General features: G+C 45.4%; 1 long non-coding RNA gene across 2 annotated transcripts; it reads right to left on the bottom strand.

The window, feature by feature from the left end:
* Window positions 1-10,335: 10,335 nt before the first annotated feature.
* LOC133776241 (uncharacterized) lies at window positions 10,336-19,044 on the bottom strand. Of its 2 annotated transcripts, none has more exons than XR_009868366.1 (3): window positions 18,909-19,044; window positions 18,592-18,725; window positions 10,336-10,516 (listed from the first exon to the last, which is right to left on the bottom strand). It is a non-coding gene; the product is annotated as an uncharacterized LOC133776241 (long non-coding RNA). The 2 variants fall into 2 exon arrangements; XR_009868365.1 differs by having other exon boundaries at window positions 18,637-18,725.
* Between the last annotated feature and the right edge of the window lie 2,021 nt (window positions 19,045-21,065).

Genomic DNA, 21,065 nt, shown 5'->3' with positions numbered 1-21,065 from the left:
TAAGTAAGTGAATCTTTGAAAAATAAAAGAAGTGACTCCTTGATATTTCTGTATATTATTTTCTTTACCGTATTTTACCTGATAAGACCCCAATGGTCGAACTTTTACATTGCTTGCATTCTTTTACTAGAGTAATCAGGGCTATAGTAAATGGTGTTATGCTTTTCACTGGGGATATGCCTAGGACAAATTCCCATAATCGAAATTTCTAAGGTAGAGTGAATGGAGCAGGCTTTGGGCACAGTTCTTATGTCACCACTTGGGAAACACACATCCCCTAGCAAGGTGCCTGGTTCAAGTCCTGGCTGCTCTACTTCAGATCCAGCTCCCTGTTAATGTGCCTGAGAAAGCAATGGATGATAGCCCAAATCCTTGGGCTCTTTCCACCCACATAGGAGACCAAGGTGGAGTTCTGGGCCCCTGCTGTTTACAGCTGTTTGGAGCATGAAACATCAGTTAGAACATCTCTATCTCTCCCTCTCTCTCTCTCTGTCATTCTGCCTTTCAAATATATATATATATATATATATATATATATATATATATTTTTTTTTTTACAAAAAGTGTTTGCATGCCAGAAGTCCCTCTCCAGTGGGGTTGCACTGCCAAGCGGTAGAACTTTTATGCTATGGGGGTCCAAGTGCAAGGTCATCACATCACTGGGGGCCTCACCCTCGGAAGTGAGGAATGTAGTTCTGGTGGCACCTGGTTAGTTCCCCAGAGAGGACTTGTTATCAAGAAAGCAAGCCGGGGCCTTGAATCCCTCACTCTTCCTGTCTGGCTGGGTCTCTCTTCTGCACCTGCTGCCACCACTCTGATGCCATCTGCCATGAGCCCCGAACCAGAGGCTGAACAGATGGGGCCACCTGATCCTGCCCTTTCAGTTTCCAACACGAGCCAAAAAACTTCTCATTATACATTTCTCAGCTTCAGGAATTTTTTAATAGCAACAACAAACAGACTGAGACATTTTGTTAATGGTACCTTTATCCATGAAAAAATCATTTTATTTATCAGTCACGTTTATCCATCTTTTCTTTTTACGACTGCTGGATTCTGTGAAATCCTTTCAAATGCCTTTTCCACTTTAAGATTAAAAAGGTGTCTTCATGTTTACTTCTGGTTCTTTCATTTTTTCATTTGTAAAAGATTTTAGTACTCAATACATCGAGAATTTTTTTAAAGAGAGAGTTAGAAATTCTACTTTATTTTTTCCAGGTTATTACCTGAGTCACTGCCTAAGTAACTACAGCTTCCACATGGCACTAGGAGGCTCTTTGCAAGCTCTCCCCCGAGGCAGCCATATTAGGTTCTTGCAATGCTTACCATTCCTCTCAGCAATGCCGAATGGATTACGCCAACAGGCAGCTCCAGACATCTGAGGCTCTCCTCCACCTGTTTACTAGGCATTCCTAAAGATGCAGGGAGTGAGATGATAACTCAGGCCATCTTCCTGATGGGCAGAGACTGTCCACCAGCCAGAGAAAGAGGAAGGACAATGCCCTCTCCCGTGCACCCTCACTGCACCCTGTGCTGGCTGTGCTGGCTGTGCTGGCTGGGGGGGCAGTCACACTGAGACAAGGAGCAGCAGGCTTCCTTTTCCCATGCAACTGAATCCAGCAATGCTGATTCCCAGCCATGTAAACCAGAGGTCTCAGTGGGTCTGGTGTTCAACTGTCCACCTGTGCTACAAGATGGCAGCAATAGACATGGGATGGGCTTAAAGGATCCAGCAGATGATGAGCATGGCTTCCGGGGTGGTGAAGGAAGGAGCACCTGGAGCCTCAGCTTCTGAAGAGAAAGGCAAGCAAGAAACACCACTATCCAAGAGAGAAGGAAGCAGCAGTGTGCAGGTTGTCGTGTCTGAGCGATTGCAAACACAGGAGCACCACACACTGATCAACTTTGGAGTCCTTTATTGTCAGAGATCATGCCCTAAAGAACTCTTGACCCCAAAGCTCAAAGAAACAGGGTTTATAAAGGCAAAAACGACAAGGTTGAGGGAGGGGGAATGCATGGTTACTAGGGTCAAGCTGACCTAAGGCCTTTGGGAAGTATCAATTACAATCTTGACAACAGACAAATTACAATGTTAACATTAATCCAGGTGCAGCCTATCTGTTTTAAGCTTAAGCAATCATGCTAGGGAGTTTCTATGCTCTGCCATGTGGGATGCAGTGAACTGTTATTGCCTGAGTACTGTTATTGTCTAGTTTTAGATCATAGTTTTAGACCAGAATATCACGGGGTGGGGGGGGTACTTTCTCAAGATGGAGTCTCGGGTGCTCGAAAACAGTCTCTACTGTCAAGGTGTTACTTCAAGGCTAGCAGGAAAAATATATTTGTAAACCGCAGGCTTCAGCTTCTCACTTAAGAGAAACACAGGGTCTGCAAACCAAGAGATACAGCGACAGGGACCTGGTTAAGAGAAGAAAAGTGTTAACAAATTGCAGAGAAAATCAGTGGAGAGGAAGAAAGGCTCAAGAGCCTGTCTCTCAATGCTGAGAAGAACAAAGCTATAAACACACAGCAACTGCTGATGCTGTGCAGCGAAGGGCACAGGGTCGGGGGCAGTGCACCTGAGGGGTGGGGACACAGATAAGCATTCATCAGAGACTGCATTTCCAGACACAGTGCTCTCCAATAGGCAAACAATATTCATGAAAAGGAGCGACAAGGAACTCTCCGGCAAGTCTAATTGTAACAAGAATAAAGAGAATCCCGTATGCATGAATCAGGGGACAAACAGCATGGGGTGGGAGTGGGAGTGGGGGTGGGAGTAGGGGAAATGCAGACTTTCCCTGGATGACTGGTATCTCCCTAGCAGAACACCAGGCTTAAATGCACTGGAGCTGATCTAGAGATAAAGGAAACCAGGAAATCTGGTAGTGAATAATGAGATTCTGTAAGTACAGATTGGTCTAAATATTTGTTATAGGGCTCAGAGTTGTGGCGCTGTGGGACAAGTCACCACTGGTGACATCAGCATCCCATATCAGAGTGCTGCTTTGAGTCCTGGCTGCTCTGCTTCTGATCCAGCACCCTGCCAGGGCACCTAAGAAGACTGCAGAAGATGTCTTAAATGTTTGGGTCCCTGCCACCCTCATGGGAGACCCAATGGTGCTCCAGGCTCCTGGCTTCAGCCGGGCTCATTCCTGACTTTGCAGCCATTTGGGGAATGACCCAGCAGAAGGGAGCTCACTTGCTCTCTCTCTCACCCTTTCAAATAAGTAAATCTTCAAAAAATTGTTGTAAGTATGATTCTAAGAAATACAAAAATCTATTACTAAACAGGATGGGGGCTGGTGCTATGGTGTAGAGGGTAAAGCTGCTGCCTGCTGTGCCAGCATCCCATATGGGTGCAGGTTCAAGACTTGGCTGCCCCTCTTCCAATCTAGCTCTCTGGTGTGACCTGGGAAAGCAGTAGAAGATGGCTCAAGTCCTTGGGCTCCTGCACACATTTGGGAGACCCAGAAGAAGCTCCTGGCTCCTGGCTTCAGATAGCCATTGCAGCCATTTCAGGAGTGAACCAGTGAATAGAAGACCTCTCTCTCTCTCTCTCTCTCTCTCTTCCTCTGCTTCTCTGTTACTCTTTCAAATAAATAAATAAATCTTGAGAAAAAACCAGGAGGTAAAAATGAATAAAACATGATATCATATTTTTTTTGAAGAATATGAAACTTAAGGGAAAGAAAATGTGTGTTCTTATATTTAATTTTTCATGCTGATGATTAAAGGAAACTATAGTAAGGGTTTTTTTTTTTAAGTTTTTATTTATTTAATTAAAGTGACAGAGAGAGAGGAAGAGTGAGAGAGAGGGAGAGAGAGATTGATTTCCATTTATTGTCTCACTCCCTAAATGCCTGTAACAGAGCTGGGCCAGGACAAAGCCAGGAGCCAGGACTCAAGTATTTGGACCATCCTCCGTGGCCCCCCTACTCATATTAGCAGGAAGCCAAAAGGAAAGCAGAGGTCAGACTGGATCTTAGGCACTACCATATGAGATGCAGGCCTCCCAGGGAGCAGCCAAACCAGCCGCACCACAAGGCCTACCTCCCAATGAGGCATTTTCAATTAAATATTTTCAATTGTAGAATTCAAAAGGCATTTTGAATCTGTAAATCATGACAAGGGAAAGACTGAATCAAATAAGACAGTACATGTAGCAAAGGAATAGGAGTGGGAAGACTTTTGGCAAAGTGAAAACAAAATGAAAAAAATTAGATTGAATGAACCTGACAAGTATAAATCACTAAATTACCATCCTAAACCAAGAAGACCACTTGCTCTCTGCCTCGAAAGTGTAGTTTCAAGCTGTTTTCAAAACTGTACAACAAAGTAACACAGAAAGGCTAGGACTGGCCAAGATCCCCCAGCCAGCAGGATCAGAGGTGTGATACTTCTATTTCCACACCAGCATAAATCCAGACATAAATTCCCAACCTGCTAGATTGCCACCAATGTACATTCCGAGGCAACACAAATGGGTAACCTCAGAAGACGATTATCCTGCCTTTGGTGGCAGTACATTCTATAAGGATGTGCTAATATTCAGGAAAAAAGTTTATACACCAAATAACATAGCCTCAAATAGAATGAAGCAAAATCTGTTGGGAATAAAAGAGACTTTCAAAAATGTGACATTACATTCTGTTACATTCTGTTCCACGTAATGTCTGTAAAAGACAAAATAGAATAAGAAATGAAGCTCTCAAGTCCTAGTCTTCAAACTGTCCAAGGAGCAGCCAGGGGGAGGGCCAAGGAAAGACAACAGAAGGCCAAGCTCAGACCCCCCGCCCCCCAGTCCAGGTCACTTGTCCCTGACCTTGCCTTTTGGAGAGAACAGCCATAAGATGGCTGTGGGGCCCAGTTCTGTGCTGCAGTTTACAAACCCCAAGACACCACTCGGAAAGCCAGGTCTAACCGCAGGAGAGGTCAGAATTTAGCTTTAGTGCCTCTTTGTATCCAGCAAGATCCCAGCAACCCCCTGCAGCCCCCATGCAGAGAAGAGACATGAGGCCGGGGGCACATTCTGAGCTCACCACGCAAAGGCTTTTGTGCTGAAATTCTGTTAGCAAATTTCCATATCCCAGTTGTCAATCAGCGATTGATAAGTAATTGAAGGTAATGTGTTTTGATTTTTTTTTAAGCTAAAGAAGCTCAAAAACAACAGTGTTCTTTGGAACAGTTTTTAAAATGAGTTAAGACTTTTTTTGTTTTTCTAAGGTTTGAGGGAGGGTATGCATATGTGAGAAATATTTGAAGAGGCATATATTGTTTTCAGTAGGAAAATCATGGAACAGTGAAATATTTCAGACATCTGTTTCCAAAAGGCACTCTTCCTTAGCACAGCCTTTTGTCAGAAAGCAGGTTTCCACTTGTTAAATGATTATCTTTGCCTTAAAGAGACAGATTAAATGTGTTTGTTTCTTTAAAAATACTTGCTTGGATGAAAGGAAGTCATCGATTTTGGGATATCTTACTTTTAAAGAAAAAGATTTATTTATTGACTTATTTATTTCATTTTATTTATTTATTTGAAATGCAGAGTTACAGACAGGGAGAGACAGAAAGAAAGAGATCTTCCAGCCATTGGGTCACTCCCCAAATGGCACAACAGCCAGGGCTGGGCCAGGCTGAAGTCAGGAGCCTGGGACGCCACCCAGGCTGCCCACATGGGTATAGGGGCCCAAGCACTGGGGACATTTTTGCCACTTTCCCAGGTGCATTTGCTGGAAGGTGAATCAGAAGTGGAGCCGGCAGGACTCACCCTGCACCCCTGTGTTGCAGGCTGAGGCTTAGCCACTGCACCACTTCGCTGGCCCTGGACCCTCCTTCTGTATGGGAAAACAATGCGTCTCTCTGAAGCTGAGGAAACTTTGAAACCCTTGCTGGAGACGCCTCACTGTCTTCCAGGAGGGGCAACCCCTTGCTCTGTACCAGGGGCAGAAGATCCCACTGGCTTTCTAACTGCTACCAATGGCCATTCAGGACCCACCTTAGTTGGGGTGTGTCCTTACCTGAGAAGAGACAATGGAAGGCTTTCACACCTGGTTTAACCCCTGACTACTCCTGCTCTCTTTCACTCCCCCAGCAGCCCCTGTTCCCTCTGTGGCTGCACTGATGCAGTTTCCTGCCTTGCACCCCATGAAACAGCAGGGTTTTAAAAATAATTATTAAAGAAGTGGTGGGCTGTTGACAGAGCATCTTCTCTAGTGCATTAGAGTGGCTCAGCATTCACGCACACACACGCATGTACACACGTGCACACACATATGCATATACACACATGTGCACACACAATCACGCATACGAACATCCATGTGCACATGTACATGCTCACGCACACATATGCACATGTGCACGCACTCTCACACACACACAGGGCACTGGGCAGTGAATTGCTGTCTATCCTGGTCTAAAAGGAAACACCCGTACTTCCGTCCAATGACGGAGCAAACCTTCCCTATCAAAGAATTTGTTCTGAAACTCGTTTCTTCAAATATAGGACAGATCTTACCTGTCTTCAAATACATTTTGCTGACAAAGAAATGCCCTTTTACTCTGTCAAGATAGGGCTTTCTGTCTAAATTCAAAGATTTTTGCCATGAAAGGAAAAATAAATATGTCCCTTATGATGGGTGGCGTTTGGTGTTTCACTATACAAAACAAAATCTCAGAGTGGTTTATGTATTCTAATAGATTGTGATAAAGCTCAGGGGCTTAGACATGGCTGAGAAAGTGACAGACAGACACTTATCTTGGGGGCCTGATGGCTCAGGCCTGTGAGGCCCTGCTGTCCTGAGGCTTCGCTGCCTACAGGCAGCATTCCAAGGGCAACAGGTGCTTCCCAGGCCCGAGTGGGAAAGACCCACCTGGGGCTGAGAGAAGCATCACTCTCCTGCCTTACTTTGTTTACTGGTGCTCACCTCATTAGGATCATCTTCTATCTCGGATCTTTTTGCAAGAATCTTTATAATCCTCTTCCATTTGGGAGGAATGTGTTTTGTTAAAGCCAGAACATTATCTTCACATCAACCTAGCCGACCTAGCTGGGAGCAGGTAAACTGTGATGCATCACAACAGGCTAGAAGCTGATAAAGGCAGGTGGAGATGTGTCAACCCTCCTGCCTGGAGAATTCCATGGAGAAGTAGAAATGTAAGATAGGAAATACAAGCAGAGACAGCGAGCACACCTGCACAACGTAAAAATAGAGAAGACAGAGAATGAGAGGCAGAGGGTTTTTAATAGAGAATTGCATTTTTCAAAAGTCCATGTATACGTACTTAGAAATATAAAGGCATAAATGAACAGCACTGATCCAAGATTGAGAAAATTTGACAACATTAACATACAGGAGAAAAAAATGTGAAAATAGTGCTAAAAAATTAAGTCCACTTAAGATCTTGGATATAGATCATCTTCCCAGTAAGTCCCTTCTTTTTAAACATTTATTGTATTTTGGAGGGCAGAGGGACATACACACAGAAAGACAGAGAAAGAGAGAGAGAGAGAGAGAGAGAGAGATTGAGAATATCTTCCATCTACTGGCTTATTCCCCAACTGTCCATAACAGCTAGGGCTGGACCAGGCCAAAGCCAGGAGACAGGAACTCCATCAGAGTCTCCCACATGGGTACAGAGGCCCGAGTACTTGGGCCATCTTTTGTTGCTTTTTCAGGTGTATTAGCAGGGAGCTGGATAGGAAGAGGAGTAGCCAGAGCTTGAAACAGCGCTCGAATGTGGGATGCAGGCCTCTGAAGCCTCACTTAATCTGCTGCATGATGCTATCCCTGCCTTCAAATCTCTTGAGAAAAATTCTTCTGGGCTGGTGTTGTGGCATAGAGGATTAGGCCACTGCCTGTGATACCAGCATCCTTATGGGCTCTAGTTTATATCCTGGCTGCTCCACTTGTGATCCAGCTCTCTGCTAATGTGCCTGGGGAAGGCAGCTGAAGATGCCCCCAAGTGCTTGGGCCCCTGGCACCCATATGGGAGACCCAGATGAAGCGCCTGTTTCCTAACTGTGGCCTGGCCCAGCCTTGGATGTTGCAGCCATTTGAGGAGTGAACCAGTGGATGGAAGATCTCTCTCTCTCTCTCTCTCTCTCTCTCTCTGTGTCTCTCTCTCTGTGTGTGTGTGTGTGTATGTCTGTAATTCTGCCTTTCAAATAAATCTTTTTTAAAAAATTTGTCAGTTACAAAGCCGAGAAAGGAGCACAAATCAAAGAAACCCCATAAAATAACTGGAAATATAAATGAGATGATTTGTAAAATTGAATCTATTGCACAGTCAACTAAAGCTTCTAGTATCTCTCAGTATCATGCTAGCTCACTGTCTAGCAAGCCTGCCTCAGGTCCTCTTTCCCTTCAAGGGAAAAGCTATTTCACTGGACTCACCACTGATGACCAAGGAAGAGTGGGGCTGTCAAGGTAGATGTTAACTTTAGCATATTGACACGTCGTGTCTTTTTTATTTTATTTTTTTGACAGGCAGAGTGGACAGGGAGAGAGAGACAGACAGAGAAAGGTCTTCCTTTGCCATTGGTTCACCCTCCAATGGCTGCTGCAGCCGGCGCACCGTTCTGATCTGAAGCCAGGAGCCAGGTGCTTATCCTGGTCTCCCATGGGGTGCAGGGCCCAAGGACTTGGGCCATCCTCCACTGCACTCCCGGGCCACAGCAGAGAGCTGGACTGGAGGAGGGGCAACCAGTACAGAATCCAGCACCCCGACCGGGACTAGAACCCGGTGTGCTGGCACCACAAGGATTAGCCTGTTGAGCTATGGTGCCGGCCTCGACACGTCGTAAATGACTTTTACCTGGTAGGACGAATTTATCCCGGATGAAAAGAGGATGGAGGGTTCGGCTGTGTGGTCAGACGCCGGTCTGGATCTGCACACACACTCCAGCAGCCCATCACTGCCAGCACGCTTAGGCTGGCAGACCCTCCTCCATCCCGGCTCTCCGGTTCTGCTGCTGCCTCCTTGTATGCTTTTCACCAGTCTTTGACTCGTGCTCACTGTATAATTTTGGATGTGAGGCTGTAACCCTGAACTCTTCACACGTGACTGTTTCACTGTCTAGCAATTCTGAAAGATTTGTCCATTTGATGGCACAACATGTCATTTCCCAACCCAACCCTGTGACCTCGCCACCTGGCCCCGAATTTATGCTCCAAGTTGTCTCCTGTTCATCTCTGTCCGCTAAGCTAAATGTCAGCTATCAGGGAGCCTCTCCCGACAACCCCCAGACACAGATGCACACGCACACATGCACACACATGCCCACACATCTCTGTAACACACAGTGTCCTCTCTAGGTTTTGTGGGCTCCACCAGAAATAGAGCCGTAAAGGATGGATGAGGGTGGGCCCAGTGGGCATATACAGAGGCTCAGGCAAGCACCTGGCCCTTCCCCTGTGAAGGGCGTAACCTCCTCCTGGGCACTCCCTCCTGGGCACTGCATGCCTGGCAGAAAAAGAAACCCTGATGTTTCCTCCTTGGACAATCTCCACTCCTCAGGATCCAGCTGCACGCCCACAGAGACAATGGCGCCATCACAGTTCAGCATAGCACAGAGTCAGGGTCACAGCCTCCAGAGCCATACCCTGTGGTTCAACTCCCGGCTCTGCTGCTGCACCTACCAGCCGTGTGACCCTGTGGGACTTAAGCTCTCTGAGCAGCCCTGCTCTGCCCTATGACGTGTGATGTCACTGGTAGCCCCGTCCCTGTGGGCCTTTATAGGAACCGATGCACGACAGCTGCTCCAGTTCTGAGGAAGCCCTCGCAGGCAAGGGGGCGACATGTGAGTACCGCTGTGGTGCTGTGGGCTGTACTCCAACACCACGCAAACCTCCTGGGCTCATCTCTGGGGATCTACCCAGCTAGGTGGGAAGAGCTTAGGGCTGCAGCCACGGAGGTAAGTCTGCGTGCTCACATTTCAAGCACAGGGGAACGGCTGTGACTCTGACGTGCCTGGTCCAGTCCCTGGGACAATGAGCACTGGACCCTTGTCGATTCAACTCTGCTGTCCCCACCCTCCTCACTGTCAGTCCCAGCCTTAGCTGCACGGTTCAGTGAAATCTCGAATGCTTTCCCTGCTTCAGTGTAACTGACTCAGAGGGAAGGGCTGTTTCAGATCCTGATTCACCTTTTCATGACTGCCCTATGTCTCATTGATTCTGCATTGAAAACCTTCTCCAGCATCTTCCACTGAGGCTCTTACTTCAGCAGCCCCCACGTCCTCACATCTGGTGAATTACAAATAATTGTGGAGATTTCTTTCTCTTCTTAATTTTAATTTTAAAAAGTCAATAAGTCATCTATGATGCCTTTAGATCTTAAATAATACAATCACCCCAGACTTTATTGTGGAAATGATGTTTTTCAACAGGATCTGCACAAAATCACATCTGTGAGACCTTGAGGTGAGGGGCCTTCTGGGAAATATCACGTTAGGATCTGGAATAGGATGGAAGACGTCCACAGACAGCATCCAGGCCAGCAATAGTTTTGCCTAAAAAACAAAATTGAGGAAAATTAGATTTATTGGGCATTGATTTTTGCCATTCAAAATTTAAAACCTCTTTCAAAGCAATTTTAACTTTTTTTAAAAAGATTCATTTATTTCAAAGGCAGAGTTACAGAGAGAGGTGGAGACAGAGAGAGATCTTCCATCTGCTGGTTCACTTCCCAGATGCCCACAAAGGCCAAGGCTGGAGCAGGCAGAAGCCAGGAGCCAGGAGCTCCATCTGGCTCTCCCACGTAGGGTGAGAAGAAACACCTGTAGGCAGCCTTGCAGCAGACACAGATCACAGGGCAGAAGCTACACCTGGGAAGCAGGTGGGTCAGTGTTCCTTGAGGCAGCTCAGCCAGGGGAAGTGCGGAGTGTGAGGCTTGGAGGCTGGGACAAGCCTGGGACACCCCTCAGCTTTCCCGCCACCACAGGGGTGCAGAGCCGGGACAGACCAAGCCCCTGCAGTTTCCCATGGGCACCTGAGACAAAAGAGGAAAGTAGTCAGTGGCTCCTACTCTGGCTGGATGCTAGCTTACAGCTCGGACAAAAGATTACACGCAGACACATACATTTTGTTTAAATTTGGCTCTGCCAAACCCACTGAATGGCCCTTGCTGATCCCACAGTGCTTTCAGCTGGACGTCTGGCAGGATAAGAAGTGGCCTTTCTGTATCTGTTCCAAGTTGGTTAATCCATCTGTCACATGGAGTGCAGCTGAGACCATGCACCGGCTCAGCCCCCGACAGGTACCTTCCTCCTGATGGAGTTCCACCCTCACCCTATGGTTGTCTTCCCTCCTGAGTGACAGCAGCTGGGAGGAATGTTTGCCTAACCCCATCAGCTCCCGGCAGCACTCAGCTCTGCCAGGACCAGACAAGGCAAGGCATGGGAGCCAAGGCCCTGGCCACTCCTCTGTAGCTGAGACAACACTGACATCTTGTGGTCTGCAATTCCACCTGCCCCAAGCATCACAGGGCAGAGCAGAACCGACTCTGCCGGGGGCAGTGGCTCCCAGCACAAGCTCACGCCAGTCAGCTAATACTCAGGTGTGATACTGGGGGCATTAACAAGCATTGCATAATTACTGTGCAAGATGGGCAAAGCGCCACTCTGGACATGTTTAATGGCTGTGGTGGGAAAGAGGAGGCAGGGTCCTGCAGCCCGAGGACGAGAAGTGCTGTTGGGTCCAAAATCCAAAGAATGCTTGGGAGTTGTCCCAAAGGCAAGGTGGTAATGCACAAATCCACATTCTCAGGCCTTGCACAGCAGACTCAGTACAGAGGAGGGCTTAGCCTGGGACCTCCAGCACAAGAGAGGGGTGTGCATGGTTGGTTTGGGGAGAGCCCAGAGTTGGGGGGCCCCAGAGAAGGTGAGAAGTGGATCCTATTGGAATGGCAGAGCCTCGAATGCCAGACCCAAGATACCAGCTTTGCTCGGTTGCTGGGCATCACGTGATCCAGATGAATTTAAGAGGAAGTAACCGGAACTGTGCGAGCAGGACAAGGCTGGGAGGACATTCACCCTGCAGTGCTCAGGGGCCTCACAGCACAGCAATGTCCTGAAGCTTCATCAGCCCCTCAGAGAACAACGAGCCCACAGTGTTGGAGGGTCAAGGTCAAGGCTAAGGTGGCTGTCAGTCTCCACGGAGGGAGAAACAATCCAACACCAAGACTCCTGCGTGATTTCATCCACCGCTTCTCACACGGGGACCTGTGAACTCACAACTCTCCCATCACATCGCTCAGGGACAACCTGGATCCATCATGCTCACTGTCACTTGAGCATGCAGTGGCTTTTCTGGGAGTGACCTGGTGCAGAATAGAGCTGAGTGTTGACAGGGCAGGTGCACGCTGCTATGATTACAGAGGCAGAGGGTCAGAGTCCCGCTGTCCTCCACCAGCCAGGCATTAGGGGAAGGAGCAAAAACCTAAAGCAATGCCATGCTTATGAAATTTTTGCATAAGAAAATAGTTATTAAAAAGGCTTGTAGGGAGAAGCAATGGGCTTATTTTATTTTTAATTAGTTCATAAATAAATACACAGGAAATGCCTCTGCTCTAATTTCTAATGTGGTAAATATTAACAGGTAGAACTCACATAAACAAAACTTTTGGTGGACGCCAGTACATTTTAAGAGTGTAAAGAGAGGGACCGGCGCTGTGGCCTACTAGGTTAAGCCTCTGCATGTGGCACTGGCATTCTCTTTGGGTGCCGGCTGTAGTCCTGGCTGCTCCACTTCTGATCCAGCTCTCTGCTATGGCCTGGGAAACCAGCAGAAGATGGCCCAAGTCCTTGGGCCCCTGAATACACTTGGGAGACCCGGAGGAAGCTCCTGGCTCTGGATGGGCACAGCTCCAGCCATTGCAGCTTTCTGGGGAGTGAACCAGTAGATGGAAGACTGACCTCTCTGTCTCTACCCCTCTCTGTAACTCTTCAAATAAATAAAATAAATTTTTTTTAAAAAAAGAGAGATCACAGTGGAGTAAGACAAATCCCCCGAGTCCACTTGCGGTTTCCTGGGGACATGGACAAGCAGCAGGTCTGCCTGGGACCAGGAAATGCCCCACGGACAATGTGACATTTGACATGGGTCCTGCAGGAGGAGAAAGGTTTATGGGTGAAGGAGGGGGAGAGAGAGGCTTCCAAAGCTCACAAGTGAAAAAACGCATGACACGATTAGGGAGCTGAGTAGGCCAATGGGGGCGCATGTGCGTGTGTGTGGGCATGCATGTGTGAGTTTGTATGTGGGTGTGCACATGCATGCATGTGTGTTCCTGTGTGTGCAAGCTTGTGTCTTTGCACATGTGTCTGTGAACATGGCTATGGATGTGCACGCATGTGCTGAAGGGACTTCAAAAAGTTCATGGAAAACTGAATTAAAAGATAAGTTTGTTTTCGTGCAAAAAAAAATTGAAACCAATGCATACAAGAAGTCTTCAAAAGGTTTATGAAAAGTACATATTAAGAAAGCACTGCAGGGACTTCAAAAACTTTACACCAAAGCAAACTTGTCTTTTGATTTCATTTTTCCACCAACTCTGAAGTACCTGTGTGTGTGCATGTCTGGGCATCTGTGCACTGAGTGCCTTGCATGCCTGTGTGTGTGCACACCGGCTTTGATATGTGTGACTGTGTGTGGGGCATGCTTGTGGATGCATGTGTTTTGTGCATATGTGTGCATATGTGACAGCCTAAAGGTTATGGGGCAACAATGTATCTCTTGGACAGAGAGAGGAAGAAGCAGGAGAGAAAATGATTGTTCAAGACAAATTCAAAAGAATTAGAATCATACAATGCAGCTTCTCAGACCACAGTGGAATAAAGTTCGAAATTAGCAACTCAGGAATCCCTAGAGCATATGCAAACACATGGAGACTGAACAACATACTCCTGAATGAACACTGAGTCATAGAAGAAATCAAAAGAGAAATCAAAAACATTCTGGAAGTAAATGATGATAACAACACAACATATCAAAACTTATGGAATTCAGCAAAAGCAGTGTTAAGAGAAAAGTATATAGCAATAGGTGCCTACATCAAGAAATTGAAAAAGCACCAAATAAATGAGCTTTCAATGCAGCTCAAGGATCTAGAAAAACTGTAGCAAACCAGACCCAAATCTAGTAGAAGAGAAATAATTAAAATCAGAGAAGAAATCAACAGGATTGAATCCAAAATTTTTAAAAAATCAGAAGAGCTGGTTTTTTGAAAAAATAAATAAAATTGACACCCATTGGCCCAACTAACTAAAAAAAGAAAAGAACCAAATCAATAAAATCATAGATTAAAAAGGAAATGTAACAACAGACACCAGAGAAATAAAAAGAATCATCAGAAATCACTGCAAAGAGTTGTATGCCAGCAAACAGGGAAATCTATCAGAAATGGATAGATTCCTGGACACATGCAACCTACCTAAATTGAACCAGGAAGACATAGAAAACCTAAACCCATAACTGAGACAGAAATTGAAACAGTAATAAAGGCTCTCCCAACAAAGAAGAGCCCAGGACCAGATGGATTCACTGCTGAAATCTACCAGACATTCAAAGAAGAACTAACTCCAATTCTTCTCAAACTATTCAGAACAATCGAAAAAGAGGGAATCCTCCCAAATTATTTCTATGAAGCCAGCATCACCTTAATCCCTAATCTGAAGAAAGATGCAGCATTGAAAGAAAATTACAGGCCGGCGCTGTGGCTCACTAGGCTAATCCTCCACCTGCAGCGCCGGCACACTGGGTTCTAGTCCTGGTTGGGGTGCCAGATTCTGTCCTGGTTGCCCCTCTTCCAGGCCAGCTCTCTGCTGTGGCCAGGGAGTGCAGTGCAGGATGGCCCAAGTCCTTGGGCTCTGCACCCACATGGGAGACCAGGAGAAGCACCTGGCTCCTGGCTTCAGATCAGCGCAGTGCACTGGCCACAGTGGCCATTGCGGGGTGAACCAATGGTAAAGGAAGACCTTTCTCTCTGTCTCTCTCTCACTGTCCACTCTGCCTGTCAAAAAGAAAGAGAGAGAGAGAGAGAGAGAGAGAGAGAGAGAGAGAGAAAGAGAGAAAGGAAGGAAGGAAGGAAGGGAGGGAGGGAGAGAGAAAGAGAGGGAAAGAAAGAAAGAGGAAGAAAGAGAGAGAGAGAGAGAGAGAGAGAGAGAGAGAAAATTACAGACCAATATCCCTGATGAACATAGATGCAAAAATCCTCAATAAAATTCTGGCCAATAGAATGCAACAACACATCAGAAAGATCATCCACCCAGACCAAGTGGGATTTATCCCTGGTATGCAGGGATGGTTCAATGTTTGCAAATCAATCAATGTGATACACTACATTAACAAATTGCAGAAGAAAAACCATATGATTATCTCAATAGACGCAGAGAAAGCATTTGATAAAATACAACACCCTTTCATGATGAAAACTCTAAGCAAACTGGGTATGGAAGGAACATTCCTCAATACAATCAAAGCAATTTATGAAAAGGCAATGGCCAGCACCCTATTGAATGGGGAAAAGTTGGAAGCACTTCCACTGAGATCTGGTACCAGACAGGGATGCCCACTCTCACCACTGCTATTCAATATAGTTCTGGAAGTTGTAGCCAAAGCCACTAGGCAAGAAAAAGAAATTAAGGGGATATAAATTGGTAAGGAAGAACTCAAACTATCCCTCTTTGCAGATGATATGATTCTTTATTTAGGGATCCAAAGAACTCTACTAAGAGACTATTGGAACTCATAGAAGAGTTTGGCAAAGTAGCAGGATATAAAATCAATGCACAAAAATCAACAGCCTTTGTATACACAGGCAATTCCACAGCTGAAAAAGAACTTCTTTTTTTTAAAAATTTTTTTTACAGGCAGAGTTAGACAGTGAGAGAGAAACAGAGACAAAGGTCTTCCTTTTTTCCAATGGTTCACCCCCCAAGGGGCCGCTATAGCTGGCGTGTTGCAGCCGGTGCACTGCGCTGATCCGAAGCCAGGAGCCAGGTGCTTCTCCTGGTCTCCCATGCAGGTGCAAGGCCCAAGGACCTGGACCATCCTCCACTGCACTCCTGGGCCACAGCAGAGAGCTGGCCTGGAAGAGGGGCAGCCGGGACAGAATCCGGTGCCCCAACCAGGACTAGAACTCAGGGTGCCAGAATAGAAAAACCAGAAATCAATCCAAACATCTATAGCCAACTTATATTTGATCAAGGATCTAAAACCAATTCCTGGAGCAAGGACAGACTATTCAATAAATGGTGCTGGGAAAACTGAATTTCTACATGCAGAAGCATGAAATAAGACCCCTACCATACACCTTACACAAAAATCCACTCAACATGGATTAAAGATCTAAATCTATGACCCAACACCATCAAATTATTAGAGAATATTGAAGAAACCCTGCAAGATATAGGTACTGGCAAAGACTTCTTGGAAAAGACCCCAGAGGCACAGGCAGTCAAAGTCAAAATTAACTATTGGGATTGCATCAAATTGAGAAGTTTCTGTACTGCAAAAGAAACAGGAGAGTGAAGAGGCAACTGACAGAATGGGAAAAAATATTTGCAAACTATGCAACAGATAAAGGGTTAATAACCAGAATCTACAAAGAGATCAAGAAACTCCAAAACATCAAAACAAGCAACCCACTTAAGAGATGGGCCAAGGACCTCAATAGACATTTTTCAAAAGAGGAAATCCAAATGGCCAACAGACACATGAAAAAATGTTCAAGATCACTAGCAATCAGGAAAATGCAAATCAAAACCACAATGAGGTTTGACCTCACCCCGGTTAGAATGGCTCACATACAGAAATCTACCAACAACAGATGCTGGCAAGGATGTGGGGAAAAAGGGACACTAACCCACTGTTGGTGGGAATGCAAACTGGTAAAGCCACTATGGAAGTCAGTCTGGAGATTCCTCAAAAACCTGAATATAACCCTACCATACAACCCAGCCATCCCACTCCTTGGAATTTACCCAAAGGAAACTAAATTGGCAAACAAAAAAGCTGTCTGCACCTTAATGTTTATTGCAGTTCAATTCACAATAGCTAAGACCTGGAATCAATAATGAAATCCAGTCATTTGCAACAAAATGGAGGATTCTGAAAAACATCATGCTGAGTGAATTAAGCCAGTCCCAAAGGGACAAATATCATATGTTCTCCCTGATCAGTGACAACTAACCAAACACCAGAAAGGAAACCTGTTGAAGTGAAATGGACACTATGAGAAACAGTGACTTGATCAGCCCTTGTCCTGACTGTTGATGTACGACTTAATACTTTACCCCTTTTAATATTTTTTTGTTCTAGTTAATACTATTGGTTGAACTCTGTAATTAACACACAATTATTCTTAGGTGTTGAAATTTAACTGAAAAGTGATCTCTTTTAAGTATGAGTGGGAATAAGAGAGGGAGGAGATGTACAATTTGGGACATGCCCAATTGAACTTGCCCCCAAATGGTAGAGTTAGAAACGTGCCAGGGGATTCCAATTCAATCCCATCAGGGTGGCATGTACCAATGCCATCTCACTAGTCCAAGTGATCAAGTTCAGTTCACAACTGATCATAATGATAGGACTAAGAGTCAAAGGGATCAAACAAACAAGACTAGTGTCTGCAAATACTAACTGATAGAATAAAAAAGGGAGAGAGCGATCCAACATGGGAAGTGGGATACACAGCAGACTCATGGAATAGCAGATGTCCTAAACAGCACTCTGGCCTCAGAATCAACCCTTAAGGCATTCAGATCTGGCTGAAGAGCCCATGAGAGTATTTTAGGCATGGAAAGCCAAGACACTCTGGAAAAAAAAAAACACCTAAATGTAAGATCTCTGCAAGTGAGATCCCAGTGGAAATAATAGGCCATCAAAGGAGGTACCTTCCTCTGAAGGGAGGAGAGAACTTCCACTTTGACCATGACTTTGTCTAAATAAGATCAGAGTCAGCGATCTCAAAAGGCTTCCATAGCATTGGCAACTCATGATAAGAGCCTAGGGTGATTACTGATGCCATAAACAAGAGTGTCAATTTGTTAAGTCAACAACAGGAGTCACTGTGCACTTACTCCTCATGTAGGACCTCTGTCCTTTATGTGTTGTACATTGTGAATTAATGCTATAACTAGTACTCAAACAGTATTTTACACTTTGTGTTTCGGTGTGGGTGCAAACTGTTGAAATCTTTACTTAATATACACTAAATTGATCTTCTGTATATAAAGATAATTGAAAATGAATCTTGATGTGAATGGAATGGGAGAGGGAATGAGAGAGGGGAGGGTTGTGGGTGGGAGGGAAGTTATGGGGGGGAAGCCATTGTAATCCATAAGCTGTACTTTGGAAATTTATATTTATTAAATAAAAGTTAAATAAATAAATAAATCTAAGGAATGCCTGTTACAACATCAAAACAGAAGCTAAATTCTAATTTTAAATGACTGCATGTTTCTAAGAAACTCAAACACTGAATACTAAATTAGGTATCACCAAGTGTCGTAATAAAGCAGGTTGATCTTATCACAAGAATAGAGAATGTGGTGCAAACACGTACAGTAACTCACAAAACTGACTTTACCGTATCAAAATCAAGGTCATGGAAAACAAGCCACAGCGTCCTCACCTCTCCAGACACATGGAGACTTGATTGGCTAGATCTTTGTTTTGGGTGCACTCCAGCTGATGAATGAGACAATTGAACTGGCCCAGTAACTAGAAGAAAAATGAAGTCACATAGCCACAATGAAACTCAAAGCACCAGGTATAGCCCAGTTCACAAACAGCACTTGAAATTGAACGTGTAGGTAACGTGCACTGACAGTGCATTGTGAGGAAGACATTCTCTGGAAACCAGACACCATGCTCAAACCAACCGCAGCCATGCAGTCCCCTTACCCAATACAGCTGCTGGGCCTGCTGCTGAAGCGTCTCCTCTTTAAGCTGATAGATGAGGTCTGCCTGTTCATACAGCCACACCTCGCGGCTTTGAAGACATTCCAGGTGACGGCTGATGCAACTGTGGATCTGAGCCTTGACCTGGGATAAACACACACGTGTCAGCTTCACTGGGGTCATAAAGCCAAAGGATGCTATTTTTCCACAGAACTATGAGGGTCTTACACTTTCTGGGATCACAAATCCTTTGGATTAATCAATGATAGCTATAGTGCATCTCCCCAGGAAAAAGACATATACTCAATTTTGACTGTAATTTTTAATATTTGTTTTCCCAAAGGCAACTCACAGATCCACCAAAGCCTTATAGACCCTACTTTTAAAGAATTCCAGGCCAAAACATAGAACTGAGCCCTAAGGTCCTCTCCCGGTATCCCTTCCCCCTCAGAGGATCAGGTTAATTTTGGGTGTCCTACAGCAAGCAAGATAAAATACAAAGATGGGCCCTCCAGGAGACACTGAGCCCTGTTGACTTTCCATATAGTTTTAAACCCTTTTGTCAGGATGCTAGATAAATAGCCAGCCCTCATCTCCTCCCATCCCACAAAATGAACAGTCCTCGTACAGTAAGCCAACTTAGTAAAAAGAGCTGCCAACACACATCAATGGCTAACATCCACAGTGTGGAAAGTTTAAGGACAATTAAAAATTTATGTTTCTGAAAGCATAAGCATTGATTCCAATGGGAGCTAAATATAGATGTCCAAGGGGAAAAATCAAAACAGCTGTAAATGATCCATGAGAGTAAGAAACTCTGTATTTTGAAATTTTTATCTTACATATATACACACACACACACACACATGCACAGCTCCCACCCAACTGCTGGCTCACTCCTCAAATACCCACAATGGGTGGGGCTTGGCCAGGGCCAAAGTTGGGAGCTGGGAACCCAATCTGGGCTTCCCAAGTGGGTGGTAGGAATCCAATCATTTGAACCATCAGTGCTGCCTCCCAGGCTAGAGTCAGGACATGAAAGCAAGCATTGAATCCTGGCACTTTAATATGGAACATGGGCCTCTTAACCAGCACCCTAACCATGGGGCTAAACATCCACCCCAAAAACTGTATTTTAAAAAACATTTTGGGACCAGTGTTGTAGCACAGTGGGTTAATGCCCTGGCCTGAAGCACTGGCATCCCATATGGGTGCTGGTTCTAGTCCCAGCTGCTCCTCTTTCCAATCCAGCTCTCTGCTATGGCCTGGGAAAGCAGTGGATGATGGCCCAAGTCCTTGGACTCCTACAACCACGTAGGCAACTTGGAGGAAGCTCCTGGCTTTGGATGGGTGCAGCTCCAGCCATTGCGACCAATTGGGGAGTGAACTAGCAGATGGAAGACCTCTCTCTCTCTCTCTAACTCTGACTTTCAAATAAATAAATAAATATTTAAAAAGTAAATAAATAAAAAACATCTTGTCCTGTGTAATAAAGTTGTGTTTCAAAATCAAGTTATACTTGTTCTATACACCTACTGAAGAATACCACTGGAACTAACGGATTTCATTCTGACCTGCCCCAACAAGGGAAGTCATTTAGGGGAGCCATGCCACCAACAAGTCAGATGATGGCGGCATGCTGAAGGCCATCCTGTATCCATTCCTGTATCCATCAAGAAGATGCAAACCAACAGCACACAGCTCACTGACTTCATTCATTTTGTGTTGATGACCATGCCTGGCACAGGGACCACACAGATGAGCAATCACAAACACATGCTGGGGGCAGGCACTTTAGCCTAGTGGTTACTACATCAGCGACCTGAGTTCAATATCTGGCTCTAACTCCTGACGCTAGACTTCTTGCTAATGTAGACCATGGGATGGCTCAAATAATTGGGTTCCTGCTACTTTCGTGAGAGACCTAGACTGAGTTCCCACATTCCAGTTTTGGCCTGGCCCAGACCCAGCCATTGGAAGCATTTGGTGAGTGAATGACCAGATGCAAGCTCTCTGTGTCTGCTCTCTATCTCTCAAATAAATAAATCATTCTTAAAAAGTACATATTGAACAGAATGCTCGAGAGTAAGGCTTTCAACTCCTCTAGGAGCTGCCTTATTTTCCCTTGGGATCAAAGGCACCAAGGTACCAGGTAGCTGA

Source organism: Lepus europaeus, chromosome 17 (genome assembly GCF_033115175.1).
Source record: "Lepus europaeus isolate LE1 chromosome 17, mLepTim1.pri, whole genome shotgun sequence".
In the NCBI taxonomy this organism is placed as follows: Eukaryota; Metazoa; Chordata; class Mammalia; order Lagomorpha; family Leporidae; genus Lepus; species Lepus europaeus.
This window is presented reverse-complemented; position numbering and strand designations above follow the sequence as displayed.